The sequence below is a fragment of the Sylvia atricapilla genome, chromosome 6 (assembly GCF_009819655.1).
Source record: "Sylvia atricapilla isolate bSylAtr1 chromosome 6, bSylAtr1.pri, whole genome shotgun sequence".
NCBI lineage: Eukaryota > Metazoa > Chordata > Aves > Passeriformes > Sylviidae > Sylvia > Sylvia atricapilla.
This window is the reverse complement of record NC_089145.1, coordinates 41,622,459-41,639,540: the sequence shown is the minus strand read 5'-3', so window position 1 is coordinate 41,639,540 and position 17,082 is coordinate 41,622,459.

The following is a 17,082-nucleotide window of genomic DNA, read 5'->3' as shown; positions in this document are numbered from 1 at the left end:
ATTTGTATATTAATAAAAATTCTCACCGGGGGTTTAAATCTAACATGTATTCACAGGTATAACTAATGGCATTTTTCAGTGATGCGGTGAAAAAATATGCCTGTAAGTTAGTACCTTCACTCAGGAAACTGCTGGGAGTTTTTAATTTACTCTCTAACTATTCTCCTAATCATTCTCTTATCATGCTGGGATGGCTAAATGCATACAGATTATAATGATGGTGTGCACCCACCACAGCAGTGTCAGTGATGACATTTGCCAGTGCTTGAAGTCAGGCTGCTGCAATCAGAGCTCTGCAGCAGAGGGAAGCAGGGAAGGAATGGGGATGACACTGCAGCCCTGCAGTTTCACAAAAACTCCTGTTTGATGGTTTAAGGCTTATTCAGAAAGGGATCACTCTTCACCTAGGATAGGCCCAAAACATCTCTGTGGTTCAGAGGTTTTAGGACTAAATGTTAATTATGTCATTATTAGGAAACTGTTGGGAAAAATTTTTTTCACGGAGAGGGTGATTAGGCATTGGAACAGGCTCCCCAGGGAAGTGGTGAAGTCACTATCTCTGGAAGCATTAGAAAAACAAGTAGACCTGGCCCTTTGTGATATGATTTAGTGAGCGTGGTGACATTCAGTCATAGGTTGGACTCCATGACCTAGAGGTCTTTTCCAACTTTATTGATTCTATGATACATAGTCAGAAATGTTGAAGGTTCAGAAAGACTTCTTTCCCACAAATCCTCTCAAGTGAGGACAACACCTGTCATTCATCTTTGCTTCTAACCTCCAAGAAGCCAGAGCACTGACAGTCACAGCAGATTCTCTATTCTTTCTCCAGTTCTGTTCTTTGGAAATTTCAGCTTTAGGGAGTCCGGGATTTTAGCTGAGACCCAGCCTGATTCAGAGGCAAAATCCTCTTTGTTTTCAACCCAAGTAAAACAGAAGGTGTGAACTTCGAGAGGAGAAGAGCCAGTGTACCAAAATGGGAAGCACGTTCTTTCCTCCTGGATTCACCCACTAGAGGGACCCGTTTCATTCCCTGAACGATAGAAGGTCGGAGCAAGCCCAGGGGAATAAGAATGATGGGGAAAGGGGAAAAGCAGGTGCTGTTGATGCTTCCTGCCAGTGCTGAGTTCAGTGGCCACAGGCTTTGTCCTTCCCTGGGATGTGTTTGCTCTGTTGGCTGACCAGAATCATGACAGTTTCCTCTCGAAGGGCCTCCTGAGTTTAAAGAAGAAACTTTACAGCCCAACTTTATTTTTCTCGGCTGTTTGGTCATTTCTTCTCACAGTGGATTTTCTTCATGTCTACATCCCAAAGCAGACACCGTCATTCCAAAACATCCCCAGGGCATAAAAGATAATTCGGGAAAGGAGGAAAGAGCTGAAGTTTTGAAATATCCTGCCTAATTATTAGTATTCCTCATTGTGAGCCTTATTTGTGGCAAGGATGACTCATTGCCCTTGAACACCCACTGCCTATCTATTTCCTCTAATGTTGCTTTCCTTTTTGATTTTCCGGATGCAGATAGCTGACTGCTTCTCTATTCCCACCGTTAAAATGATGCATAACTGCTGCATTTTGTGGATGGAAACATTATGGACACTGAAATGTCATCACAGCCCCATTTGCTCATCTGCTGTTATTTACTTTCCAGCAGACAATATTTAGTACAAGGCACACACAATGCAGAAGTCAGCACAACATTCATCACATTGATACCAGGACGTACAACGCATGCTGCCACGGATCAACAGAAACAGTCTGGGCTGGAGGCTTTACAGAGCTCCCCATCTCCCTTCAGGCTCTATACAAATTTTCCTTGGCTGAGATGCTGTAGTTCTGGAAAGGAGCCAAGGCATGGCTATGTGCCAGTGGGAGGGCTTCTCAAAAGAGGAGGATGTAGGGATCTACTGTCAGAGTGACCTTCCTTCTTGTCTGCTGGATACATCCCTGCCACTGGTTTCCTCCAAAGCTTGTCGAGCCACCCCTGCCCACTGTGGTTCCTGGGAGGTTTGCACAGTACTCCTTGTGTCATTACATGGGTGAGATTTTTTGCGGATGCAGATGAAGCTCTGTTTAGAATAAGACATCTCTAGAAAAGTGTTCTGAAGTCCTGCTACTCTGTCAGGTCACATGAAGCAAATGCCCAGCTATCCAAAAGCATGTCCCAGGGAAATCAGTAGTCTAACAGGGATGGTTTAGAACACCTCAGTCCTTCAAACCAGGTGCCACAATGCCTTACACCTGTGTGTTATTATGAGCTTTGGCATTTATAAAGACTCCACAAAAATTGCCCCTAGCAGGAGAATTTCCAGTTCAGGGAGGAACTCAGCAGATGAATGCTGCCCCTGGAGAGCTTTCAGGAACTGTAAGATCCCTTACAGTGGTCTTGAGGAAGGAAATGAAACAGGCTGCCCAGGGAAGTAGTGGAGTCACCATCCCTGGTGGTGTTTAAAAATCATGTAGATGTGGCACTTGGGGACATGGCCTAGTGGTGGATGTGGCAGTGCTGGGTTAACAGTTGGACTTGATAATACTGAAGGCCTTTTCCAACCTAAATGATTCTATGATTATTTTATAATACTCAGCAAGAAATGAGTCTTCCTTGACAATGAACTAGCAAAAATGAAGATGAAGATGCTGTCCTTGGGTTCTATGGAAACTGTTTCTGTGCTTCTGTGAGAGTCTCCAAAAGAATGTATTGATCATCTCTTGAAGGCAGATGGTGAGGCACAGCAGGCAGGGGACTGTACCTCACAGGGCTTTAGTTCTCTGAAGGATGGGAGATTGTCAGTGCATACCTGACTCTATCTTATTGCTTATCTGGCACCAACCCTCAGCCACTTTTTTAGAAAAAAATTTTGCATTAGCTGGACCTTTGGTGACCATCCTGATGTACTTAGTGCCAGAAATTTTCAGGAGAAGCCAAAGGAAAATCTCATCTATCAGAGGATGATGAAAAGCAAATTTTGTAGTGTGATGGAGCTCTTCTGTCTCACATTTCTTTCTTCTTAATGATACACTTTCTTTCAGTCAGCATTTGCGGAAACTTCTGGCTTCATATTTGCATCAAGATGCTCCTCAGCACCATCAGAAAACTATCCTGGAGTGCTGGAAAAGAGCAAAGCAACCACAAAAAGGCATGGGGGTGACAGTAAACAAACAGAGCTTCTTGGAGGGCATGGGGAATCAGTGCAAGGTAAAGGGATCTGGGACAAAATCTTCAGCCAGACTACGGCTCAGCCTCAGCCTTCACTACTCTCCTGAAGCCAGATCTACTCCAAATAGTTGTTTCCTTTTCCTTCCATGTGGTTCTAAATGTTTTAATCTTTCCCTTTTGATGCCCTTTTAAAAGAAAGACTTTTGCCATATGGAGATCTGCAATTAGACCAGCTCTTGGTTGCCTCAGATCTGCCGCATAAAACAAAGTCAGTCACTTTTGACATCTGAAGGCAGCTGGCTGGAGTGGTTGGATCCAGCTTCAAACAGCATTCACATTTGTTAGGCTGGTCCTCCAATCCCATATCTACTTTGTCATAAAAAGAATGATGAGTTTGTAAGTTTTACAGGCGTGGCCTCAAAGCAGGACTGAGGAATGGCTCTGGCAGGTCACATCAGAGACTCATTAATCCCTGAGTCCTCCAGCTTGGCCCAGGGCAGCCAGACACAGAAGGAAGAGGATTCAGATGTTGCAAGCAGGCAGCCATATTTCCTCAGCATCTGGTATTTGAGATCAAGTCATTTCATCAGCTATACATTCATTTATTGTGGCAGAAGGGTAGGGACAGGGGTTGGTCATCCAGAGGTACTACAGATTTCTGATACTCTATGCATTCAAGAGCAGCATTTTAAAAACGTCCGTCTCTTTGTTGCCCAGAGAAGTTGTGGATGAGCCATCTCTGGAAGATGAGTTCCAGACAAGGTTGTGTGGGCCTGATATTTCTGGGTCTGAGAGATTTTAGCTGCTTACTTTTTCCCAAGGAAAAACTTCTCAAGAAAGCTTCTTCTCAAAACAATCTTGGCAAACAACTGTCCTTTCTCAAAACAATCTTTCTCCAGGTGGTGTATTGATGTTTCTCTAGTTTAATCAATGGAATTAGAGAGGTGTTGTTCCTATTCACCAATCATGTTAAGTCTGTATTGGAATTCCTTATAAAAAGTAGTAAGAATTAGACAATAAAGTCTTTTTTCTATGCTCTTTGCCTTCTGAAATATTTGGAGACTCTAATCTTTCTTTCGTGTCCTAAATGACAAGGTTGGATGAGGCACTGGGTGACCTGGCTTGGTGGAAGGTGCCCCTGCCCATGGCAGGAGGTTGGAACTAGATGATCTTTAATTTCTCTTGCAACCTAATGATTTTATGATTCCAAATCAACAGCTGCTGTCCTGATCCTAGGTCAGAGCCACATGGTACATTTTACCAGCTAATGTGAGAAGGGGAAGAGGAGATCTTCACACTTGGAGTCAAGAGGGTAGGAAAACTCTCAGATGTGAGAGGCTGTGGGTACCAATGGGAAACCTGATTCAGCATGGATGCTGTGAGTCACCACTAGGCTAATAAGCAAGAGCAAGAGTACAAAAAAGTGATGGTCATGGATTCAAATGCTCAAGCTGGCTTTTCTGCCTGCACTTCAGCACGTGCTTCAAGGACTGAACGTGTTTCTCTTGATTGCAAATAACTTGGCTCTGGAGCATCCCATTGGAGTCTTTGTGCATATGGACACACACAAAGGATAGGAAATAAAAATTACAGAAATATTTTGCAAATACAAAGTGTTTGCAAAATATTTCAGACTGGATACCAGTTTTGTTAATCTTAATATTGGATTGCTGGTGTTCAAGGTCACATGTCACAACAACCTGAAACAACTTCTCTCCTTTTGCAGACACAATGCAAGTATTTTTAGTTGTGTAAAAACTTCATCTGAGTGCAAGCTGTGGTCTGAAAACATCTGCTCCACACAAGGAAGGGATTTGATTGTGACACCTAGAGAGCAAGAGGTTGCAGATTTCCCATTTGCATCCCCCAACCCCACTCCAGTTGGATGTAAATAATTCTTTCCTGCTTCTCAGGGTCCTTTCATTCTCACCTTCCTTTCACAACCCTTTGACTGAGACAAAGGCAAAAGCTGTTACCTGAAAATTTATGAAAACGAAGAGTCAGGAAGCATGGGGTCAGCTTCAGTCTTGCCAGAGATTTGCCATGACTAGGAGCGGGTCACTTAATCTTATCTCATCACCACAAGTGATAAAGGCCTCATCGATATCATATTATTCTGTAATCAAAGCTTCACATAAGGATTACAGGATTAAACTACTGCAGAAACATAATATTCTTCATCTGGATGATCCCTTTGTTCCAAGAGCTCATGTGTAATGTTGTCATTCTCACATCTGTTTATCACTTGGAGAAAATGTTTTTGGTCCCTTAGTAAGCTCAAGCATACATTTCCCTTGTCACTCTCCCCCACACTATTATTTAAAAATCTAAATACATTTTCTAAAGGTTAGGACGTGTATAATTAAAATCAAGTTGGCCGCAAAGAACTATTTCGTTCACTCCATAAAATCCCTCCAGTTGGAAAGTGGGTGGGAAATTTGAACTGTTCTCACACTTGCTGGCAACAGCAAGGCAGAGGTCACAGACATGACCAGTGGCACTGTATGTTCATTGTGACATTTGTTATGGGAGTTTAATTGTTCAGAAGTTTCATTCAGTACTTTCCGAAAACGGGGATTTGTAAGGTAATTCCAATGAGCATCCCAGAAACACAAATCACTTTTGTAAGTCATGACTCTTGCACTCACACGGGGAATTGCACATTGTAAGAAATGTAGATACTGCTCAGCACTTCTACTACTCATAATTTTTCTTTTCAGCATTTTAACTTCCTTCAGTTATAAATGAGGTAGCTCCATTCTCCTTGCAGACTCCTACCCAATATCTTGTAAAAGTAAATGAACTTTAAAATTGGAGGTAGCTCTCTAGAGAAGTAATTCAGCAATAATTTAGCCTACAGAAGTTCCCGAGTCTGTAATTTATTGATTTAGTTAACAGTTTGTACTGACTAGATAACAGTTTTCTTTCTTATTACCCTATGTTTTCTTTATATCCAACCTGTTTGGTAGAAGGAATATCAATCTTTGGCAGCATACAGTTGCTAAGAGTAGCTGTTAAATATCCCAAAACCTGCCTTTACTTTATTTTGGGGTTTCAAAGTTTTTTATTTGGAGGATTGGCAAATCGTTAAAAAAATTTACTTTTCTTCACAAGGAAAACAGAAAAAAAGAAAGAAAAAGTGATTGTTCAGTCCTGTCTCCAAAAGGGAGTCAGACAGTTCTGCACTTCTGGTGCTTGCACAAAATCCTCAGCTGAAGTTCCCATTCAGCCTGTCGAAAGTGAACCCCACTCTCTCTGCAGCAATAAATGCAGATGAGGTGTGGTTGCCTAGAGGATGGAACAGCAGAAAGTATCAATGCACTTTATGATACTTGGCAGGAAAGACAGACTACATTGTACCACTTTTTTTGAGACAGACTAGAAGTTGATCACTGACACTTGTGGCTGAGAAAAGGTTCTACAAGGTCAGAGCTGCAAAAATTGGACTCATAAAGAGGAAAATGTGAGGACAGTGGGGGTAATACAAAGCAAATGTTTGGTATATTTGGGTTTGTGAAACTGCTTTGTTTCAACAATACTCACAAATTTCATTCTTGGTTTTGGAGGATATTTGAATGATTAGGTAGTTTAAAGGTTTGTGAAAGTGGCTGTCTAAATCGTAAAGGAAAGAAGTCCAGGCAGGTATTGAAGTCAGAGTACTGACACACTCATCAGGAGTGCTCTGGTGCTCCCACAGAATTGCCTGTTCCGTGCTACAAACAGGAACTGGAAAACACTCCTCACTCAGCTGACCAGTCATACCTCAACAAATGCTGAGGAAACCTTCAAAGACATTTTTAGATAAGAACAATAAGCCATTCCTTCTTCAATTAATCAGTTACTGCAAGTTATATTCTTATTGAAGTTTATGAGCTCAGAGATGGCTTATCTGATGAAGAACAGGAGGAAGTCAATGGCAAAATTTTCAGCAGGTTTTTAGGGACCAATTGTCTGATTTGGCTAGTACCTGCACTAATAAGCCCTTCTTCAGAGCAAGGAGAACACAAGACTTATAGTATAAGACTCATGAGGAAGAAAGTTTGCAAGCTTTCTATTGTACTGTTGAGAGCCTGTTCTTCATGTAGCTCTGTATGAAACCAAGAGCAGTTTCTTCTCCTTTAAGGGCAATGGCACTATTTTGCAACAAATACACCAAAGCAGAGCAATGCCATCCAGATAGCATCTGCCCAAATTGGTCTGATTTTTTTTCCAAGACAAACCTACTGCTACCTTTAAACAGAACACACTGCTGGAGCTGAGGCTTTGCCCTCCTGCAGGCTCTGGCTCCTCCATTGTTCACATCTTATCATCAGATCAGACCTCTTGGGTTTTCTTATTTTAGGACAGTTCTCATGAGTTAGAAGGCATATAAGGGTCTGCACAGATGCTCTACACTGGTGTGTAGTGGCCACCCCCTCACCAAAGCCCACATACCGGTATCATCTTCTCTGGCCTGTCTTCTGTTGAACGCCCCGGGCCAAAACTCACACAGTGATCTTTAACTTCCCACTGTGCCAAAAGAAAGAAAATAGGTTTCTCCATCTACTCCTCCATTTCCTGACCTTTGTGATGATCAAGTGACTGTTCTGCTCCTTCTGCCATTATTTTGAGACTGAGAACCACAGGAGGTTTATATACATTAGCAAGCTGATGTTGAGCTGACAGACTCCATCAATTAGTGCAGTAGTTTCAGCCCACATACCAGATACCTTGTCTCACACTGTAGCATTGATAAACTTTAAGGTATGTCAGAGATTCTTCACTCAGAATCAGTGTAAGTTGTTCCTAGCCTTCTTTGCAGGATTTTTTTCACGTCTTTTCAAGATGACCTCTTTGTTACGAGTCTGTAGGGTCTTAGTGGGGCTCTTGATATATCTCAGTGTTTTCTTCCTCCAAGAAAGTCAGTCAGAGTAAAGCTGATTCCCTTTGCATGGCAGAGCACATGCTCAGCCAATAAGAAACACACTTCTTCTCTTGGCACCAGCCAACTCATAAACCAGTCCCTGGGAGTTTCATCTGCTTCTTTCCCTTCTGAAGCAATCAGAGAGAATGAGAGTTCAGAACCTCACTGCTTGCACACCCAGCAGCACAGGAGCACAGCTCTGGCTGAGGCAGCCTGTGTGACTCAGCTCTGCCTGCAAATGTGACAACCTTTGTTAGGAGGAAAACCTAGGGGTATGGTACCAAAATAAACTCATCCCTGAGTGTGGCTGAACTGCCTGACATTATCAGACAGGCTGTGTAGAGCAGTTCCAGCTCTCCTCTACCAAGCTTTTTCTTAACTGTCTAACTTAACACCCCTGAAACCCTCTGGCCAGCATATTCCCAGGCATGAACAGAGAAGTTCTGAGCTGTGCTTTATCTTTTTCTCCTGAAAAATGCCCTAGTTTGAACTTTCCAGCCAGTTATTCCAAGCTGTGGTAGCATTAATCAAACTAATGATATCTGGTTATCTGCAGGAAAATCAATATTATATGGCACAAAAAAGAATCCCACAATTAATAGTGCACTGTACAGTGTCTGAGTTCCTGTGCCAGTCTGAACATATTATAAATTACTTATCTTTTTTTTTTCCTTTTTTTTTCTCTCTACTCCCTGAAGGAGAATGTGGTCTGATGAGGGTTATTGGAACCCTGCAGCTGTCCAAGGATAAGATAGCTTAGCTGTTGGCTTTACTGCATTACTCATGCAAGGTTATTATGTTCATGGATGCCAGTGACAGCCTGGGGTCTCAGTTCTGCTCAGACACTTGGTTCAAACTGTATTGAAATAACAACTCCTAGGATAAAGCCCAGGAGAAAAGAGATTGCAGATCTAAATGAAACCACGCTGACCTGTGGTTTGAAGAACACCAAATCAGCTGCATCAGGGAGGGAAACATCCATCACCTCAATCTGCTCTTTTCCTTTAGAAAAGAAAAGGAAAGCATGGGGCTCTTCTCCAAACCATGTTGTGCTCAGGAACTGATTTATCTTAAATATGTCTGCTGTGCCTGTGGTTGGGTTTTATGATTGTGGCTCTTCAGACATCCAGCATCAATAAGAATAATTTAGTGACCAAAAATTATCTTCGTGTCCCAGTTATGGCTGTTACCTGTGAGTTTTGAGTCAATTGCTGAATCCATGATTTAACACTTTTACTGTACTGCCAAGAAAAAATGCTATTTGATATGAGATGTCCCTACCCTTCCCCATCTTTTCCAGCAAAAGGCATTGTTGACCCACTAAGACAGTAAAAAAGATGCTAAATTTTGGCTAAATCTGAGAGCAGGATACTGGATAAGAAGATGCTGAACATGTGTCTTAATAACTATTCTCAATCAGACACTTTGATTCAGGATGCTTAGTAAAGGAGGCTCATTGCTGATAACAGGGACTTTGCAGTGACTTCAGTGACACATCCATTTTTTTTTCTCCATTCTCCTTCTTGTTTTGCTGCTGTCTTAGAAACAAGGGCATAGTATGATAGAATCATGATGTCCTTTTCCACTGCAGTGACATTTTTCTCTAAGTTTGTTTGCTCTGGGCTCCCTCCAGGAGCCCTCAGAGGGGTGTCTTCAACCTGTCTACTTGGGTCAAACAGACAAACCCTTAGTGCTGTGACCCAGAGCTCTTTGAGCAGTGGTGGGACACAGACCTACTCAGAGAAATCAGTGAAACCCTCGCTGCTGCATCATAGGTTCAGAGCCACAAGGACCCTTCATATTTCCCCTTTCTGCTGGGAAAAGCCTTTGGTGAAGATGGGATGTGTTGTGGTTTTAAGCTCAGGTGGAAATCAGGCATCACACACCTATTTGCTCAACCCCCCTTCTCTTCCCCCCCTCCACCCTGGTGGAATGGGGAGGAGAATCAAAGTGAAGCTTCTATGTTGTGATAAAAGCTTAATTATTGAAAGTAAAACACAGCAATAATGGTATATGATAATGATAATAAAATTATAATGGTAATGATAATGAGAATAAAAAGGGAGAAAACAAGTGATGCATGATGCCATTGCTCGCCACCTGTTGATCAATGCCAGAACTGATTCCTGAGCCCAGACTGGATGCTCTTCCAGGATATTTCCCTAGTTTATGTAGTGGGCATGACATTCTGTGTTGTCGAATATCCTTTTGGTCAGTTCAGGTCACCTGAGTCCCAGCTATGCTTCCTCCGTTTCTTTTGTGAACCTCCTCACTGGCAGAACCAAGTCCACCAGAGAAGGGAAAAACCCAAAGTCCTTGACTTAGGAGAAACACAACTTGGCAAAAACCCAAAACATCAGTATGCTATCAACACCATTCTTATTCTGACTCCAAAACACAGCACAGTAAAGGGTACTGAGAATAAATTAACTCTGCCTTAGCTGAAACCAGGACAGGGTGACAGCTGGAGGAAGTGCCTCTGCAAACACATGGATCAGGGGAATGGGACAGGTGACATCCAGACCCCAGCCACATCTGGACCCCGTTCACAGTGTGTCTAAGGGGAGAGGCAGGAGAACAGAGAAGCAAGTCCTGCAGACTGCTTTAGGAGACAGCTCTGCTTCCCTATTTAGATCCTCTGTTTCCCTTGTCATGTGGTTTTCATTTGTCTTTTTTTTTTTTTTTTTTTTTTTTTTAATGTGGAAATACTGCTTTTAAAGCCATCAGCTTTAAAAGGGATGAGTGTAGTGGCCATGACATCATGGCCAGTGTGCTTCTCACACCTGCAACTTGGCAGCTTTTGACAAAGCGGGAAATCCCAGGGGGACTCTTGTGTCTTTGGCAGGTTTGTTCTGCTCTTGCTTGCAGGCAGTCTCAGTAAATAGCAGGTGAAGGTGTCAGGAAAGAGAAAGCAGTAGAAGGACTTGGAAAAAGAGGTAAGTTAATTAGAAAGAGGCAGCATCAATTACTGTGACATTTAATATCAGTTTTTTCCTTTTAATTGAGAGCACACTGATTCCTTTGGGGAAATCTGCTATCAGCTTTGGGCCAAATGCCCAACAAACAAGAACCAGCACAAGCCCTCTGCAAGTCCATTATACCCTGTGAAATTATCCGTGCTGCAGACCTGGCCTTGTCAGTGCACCACAGCCCTGTGGCTGCCTTGGCACACCCCTCTGAAAGCAAAACTTAGACACCTTGCAACTTCATTAGACAGGTTTATTAGTTACTATAAGGTTCTTTGGTTTTATTCAAACCTTCATTAGGACCTGTCATAGAAAAGGTATGTGTTAATAAAAGAAAAAAAAACAACAGAAACAAAGACAAAGCTTTCCTGCTACTGAGTCTACTAATGAGATCTGAGAAGATAAATAAGAGACAACGCAAAGGACTGAGATGTATTTCCATTGCACTGCAGCCAGAAACAGTGTTTGGAGCAGGGGTAAAAATACTCCCACTGACCTTCCTCTGCCTGTGCCACAGAGGCAATGCATGTTCAGTCATGACCCCTTGGGCGCCTCCAAGACCCCAGGGACTTCAGCATCTACTTCATATTGTAATTCAATCTGTTTGCTCCCTGTTGTCAGGTTCCTGACCTGAAACTTATGTAGAGATATTTGCACACACTGTCACCACCCCTTTGAGTGCAGAGTCTTCAGACAACTCTGCCCAACCTGATGTCAAAGTCCCAAAATGGTGGTCCCACACTCTTACATTAGCACTCAGGATGTTCATCCTTTGTCCACTTTGAGAGTGCTGCATTCAGATAAATTAGTTTGGAAAGATATGCTTTAGTCTGATTGCTTGCAAACTAAGAAGGAAGCTCCCTGCTGCTGAGGTCATAATTTTGATTCTTCTCGAATCTCTTTGCTGCCTGCACAGGGGCATCATCTCTGGCTCAGAGCTCTCACTGGCCAGTCAGTAACAAAATAATTTGTACGGATGGCAGAGCTGCAGATGATCTCCTGGGCATTTATTAATTCTGCATTTCCACTTCTAAATAGGCCAAGAAGCATTTCATCCTCTTCATTTTCCATCTAAATGCTTCAGCTACTGGAATGAGAGGTCAAACTAGAAGCATTTGTACCCAGCTGTGGACAGCTCTCTCTTGCCCACATGCTGTTCTTCCCTGTCATCCCAGGAGATGAACATTGTGTGGCATCCTTGGCCATTAGCAAAACCTTGCCAAGGAGATTTCCCATGGAGAATCGACAAATTCAGCTGTCACTTTCTCACAGCATCTGCAGCAAGAGCTCCGGTTAAAAAGAGATATTTTTAGCCTGGAGGTACTTGGCCAACTGGCATGGGGCTGTCCCTGTTGCCTGAGGATATAAAAAGGAAAGTAGAGGTCCAGAGTTCCCAGTATCATCTGTATTTTGGAAACTGCAGCTGATGTCCCCTGCAAGTAAAGGGTGTTCTTTTTGTCTTTTGAGCCAATGTCATGTCAGTCAAAACTGCCCCTCTTGAAAATTTATGCACTGTGCTCAGTAAATGTATTCTGAGCCCTTCTAAGGAGTAAAATATGTATCAAATAACATCCCACAGTACCCCAGGGAAATGGAAGAGAATGGAGCTGCCCTGGTATGCATTCTACAAGGTGTGCCTGGCATGCATAGCCATAGTGTAGAGCTAGTCCTTGGATTCTTCCTTGCTTTTTGCTGCTTATTATCTTGAAGGAGAAATGCTCTAAGTGGCTCAGGGAGTCAGAGACAGCTACTGCAACCATCATCAGCTCCAAATCAATAATGGATACCATCCAGAGATGCTTCAGGATGAGAGGCATTTCACTTTCAGAAAACCAATTCTCGAAGTGAAGCAGCTGGCATTGCTAAAAAGACAATGAAACAGCAGAGTGGGGTAAAAAGGATTAAGAAAAGAATGTTCATTTAAAAAGTTATCAGTTACTTCATTAAGAGGAGAAAATAAAAGGCCAGCTTCTTCACTGATTAGGGCCTGTGCATAAAATCTCTGGCCATAAAGGCCTCTCCTGCCCCAAATCCAGGGCTGAGTCTAATAAGTGAATCTTTGGAGATGCCAAAGATGATCCCAGTGCTCACTCTCGCACAGCCAGGTACACACAGATAGAGCCCTGACCATGTCCGAGAAAGAAGACTCTTCTGCCTTTTGCTGAGTTAATTTGAAGCCACAGCATCCCTGGCTGTGAGTGTAGACAGGGTAGCACAGGGTAAGGAGCCAGGGCAGACTGAGCCAGTTTAAGCTATTCTTCTCCCAGATAGGTCCTTGACTTCTTGCACCTGTCCAGTCTTGAGCTGTGTCACCGGTACCTTCGTCTAAAAACTCAATAATTGATGCTTAAGCTACAGTGCAGCTGTAAGGAACACGTGCAGACTTGAGTTAAATGTGGGTTTCATTCGGTTATATGCCAGTTAGTTACTAGGCAAGGATTATGTTTATGAACCATGAGCTGCACCTCACTGATCACTCTACATTTATGTGTCCTGATGGTGTGGAAGTTTTTTATTGTATGTCTAAGAATTAAGGCAGTATGTCCATGAAAGCAGCAGCTCATCCAGTGAGGGATGAGCCACAAGGGTGGATCCAGTGGCTTTGCCTCTGCCTGACTCAAAGAGGAGATCCAGTGATAGCCCCTGGCTGGGATACTGGCCCTGATCTGCTCTGCACAACCCTCAGGCTGTCATGGCATGAACAGACTTTCTGTCAAATGGGAGAATATTGTCTCCTTTGAATAGGAAAAGGCTTTACCACAGTTAGCAATGCTGGGTTACCTGCTCTTGCTCTTGGGAGCCTAAGGAAAAATTACTGTATACAAACAGCTCCAATAACTACTTTTGTAAATTCAGTAAACAGAGTGGTTAAAAATTATACCCTCGATGAGTATCCAACAGTGCACCCTTTTAAGATTGGAAATGAGCTCTGGATTGTCTGAGTAAAAACAGCTTTTAACTAACAGGATGGAGTCTAATGAGAGATCAATGTCTATTGTGGGAGAATTATCCTCCTCCCCAGGAAGCCAAAGGAGACATTTGCCACTGTAGGGAATGCAGAGATTTGGGAAATAGGCAGGGAAAAAGAAACAGACTTGATTTTTGGTTATCAGCACCATATTGCAGCCCGACAGGAAACTCACTCCAAGACCAAACCTATTTCAGATCCTGATTTCAGCATTCAGCCATGCTGCAGGATCTTTAATTAAATGTACAGTGGATACTGACATAAAAGCTAATAAAACACAATGAAACCCAAATAAAAATCATTCCTGAGGGAGTCTTCAGGAGCCTCCCTTGGCAGCCTTGAGGCAGAGCTGTCATGTCAGTGGGAGATGTGCCCTGAACATGCAGATCCCTGCATGTGCAGAGCAGCTGTAAAAAGATGAATGAAGAGGAGCCCAAAGTTGAGGAATTTGTGACCCCCACTACAGTACTGTAAGTTCCAAGTATATAAAGCTAGGTATTTACAAAAAAAGATCCCCTCTCCTGACTACATTCATCAAAGCAAAACAGGTGGGATGTGGAAGGCTCCAATCTGATCATTGGGTCTTTCTAAATGAAAGAAACCAAAGCTTTGCTAGTAGAAAATATGTAAGTGCACTGCATCTTGTATCAACACTGGGGAAGTATTCTGTAGAAAATCATCAGTTTCCAGCTGTGCAGACAGCTGTAAATTATGGCCAAAGGCCACGTTTGCTATTGACCTAACTGGCCATTGGGTGAGATCACCCATTGCATCGATGAGTTACTGTGGTTAATTCTTCTGGTTATGAAGTTGTTTCATCTTCTTAGGCATCCACAAAGAAATAAGCAATATATCCTTTGTCACACTGAGTTGTCAGTGAGTGAAAAGGAAATACATGGGGAATAAATCAACAGTGAACTGTTTATGGGAGGAGAAAGGCACTGAATGTGCTCATGTGTGCAGAGGATGATTGATAGGGAAACATGCACCTTTCTTCAAACCTTTTCTTGGATAACATACTTCACACAAGCAATCATTAAAACTTTTGCACTTAGCTGGGAAAATTCCTGAACATGGTGATTTGTTCAGAACACAATGCAGGAATATAAAGGCAGAAGATTAAAACTCTTGTGCAGCTTTAGGCTTGTCTTCCTCTAGGCTTGGCATCTCTTCACCATCCTAGTTTACAGGCCCACCAGGGACAGCTAGGTTAATTGTTTCACAAATCAGTTTTGGTGGGCTCAAGAAGCTTAATTTTACTTTAAACAGATAATCATGTTTTGCCAGTGAAATGGGAAGAGGAAAACAGATTCAGTGGCTTCTTAAAGTCTTTCCTAGCTCTGTTGTCAAAAATTGGTCTGACCTTCCTTCTGAGGAAGCAGCAGTGGGGGTACATGGTTACAAAGAGGAGCAGCAGCTTGTGCTCTTCTTGCAGGGTCATTTTTGTGCTCTGATTATCCATCTAAGCACTTCTATGCCTTTCAGAAGAGTAGCATCCCAGCCATTCCTGCCCAGATGAGAGACAAAGGAATGCATCACCATTACCTGCATTACCTGCTCATGTTCCTGGAGTAGTTCTGCTCTATGAAGTGTTGGTAATGCTCTATTCACCTCCTTAATGCATTTGTTTCCAGCCCCCTACATTAACTGTGTATTCAATTATGTTGAAAGAAAATCTCTTTCTGAAACTGGAAACCTCCCCATGCAGAGCTTCTCTGCTGCTGACCTTCTTCAAAGTCATGAAGACAGTCTGTGTCCTTTAGGGATTTCTCCTCATCTGAAATTAATAGCTTTCTTCCCAGAATAATCATATCTCTTGCGACTCATCATGTATTTCCTAAAAAACTCAGTCCACACAGGTTTGGAGCTTTGTCCTAAGTTTGGAGCACCCACTGTGAAAGTTCTTTTGTCTCACAGCTGGCACCACTTTCAGCAGATCACTGCTGGAGACACTAAGGATTTCCTGAGATCACTTCCAACCTGTAGTTTTCTCAAATTCCATGATGCTGTGCTTTATCTGGGAAAACCTAAATAGTACATGTCACATATGGGAGCGAGTCTAGCAGCTGCCTGCTAAACTCCATGTACTGGTTCCCTGCAGATCCCTTTTGCTTCTTACCACCTCTCAGTAGTGAATTAAATCAGATTTGCCAGGATGGCAACCAGCTCCAGTCTGGGAATCAGTCTGGCTGAGTGAAAAGCTTGATGGAGAAACAGAAATAATAAATCCGTCTGGACCCCAGAGCTGTATCACTTCCTGACCTGAGCTGTGCTATTGCCCAGTGCGGGCTGTGTATCTCCTCCCTCCCGACAAAGGCAAGGAATCTGTCTCACCTGGAGCAACACTGAATCTCATCACACAGGTGATGACTGGAGTTGAATCACCTAATGACTAGCTAAGGTCACCCTGGCTGGGTCAAGTCCCAAAACCGCAGCAGGGAATCAGGAACCAGCAGCTGGCACAGGAGGGACATAGCCCCGTGTAAGGGTCCCACTGTCCCCAGGGCTCTCCCAGAAGCCAGGCAGCAGTTCACACGTTCAAGGGCAAGCAAGGGCTGGGATTGTTCATAGTTTCAGTGTCAAGCAGAAGCTTCTTACACCTATTTCCCTAACTCTGTGCATTCATACACATTATTTATAGCCCCGTTTCTTTCCTAGGGCTATCCACAAAACAGAAACGTCAGATTCTCATGCTGTCAGGAGGGAGCTCAGCATCCTATTTTGGACTAAAGCATATGTTAGCATCCAAGCCTGAAATCTTTGACACTTGATTTGTCATGGCTGAGCTTCCTACACCCTGAAAAGTTCTAATTCAGGCCTCCAGGACGAATCCACCATGTGAGTTTTCCCCACAATGGACTATAGTCACTTTATACCCCTATTACATCTCTGCAAGAAGTGGAAACAATTGTTTTCTGTAGAATTCCTGGAGTGTTGTCCATACAAACCATGATGGAGACATTATTTTGCACAACGAACGAATATGTTCTTCCCCTGGCTTTTTTGAGTTAGTTTGGGGTTTCTTGGTTTTGGGGGTGGTTTGGTGTTTTGGGTTGTTTTTCCCCCCGTAAGATTTAGGCCAGACACT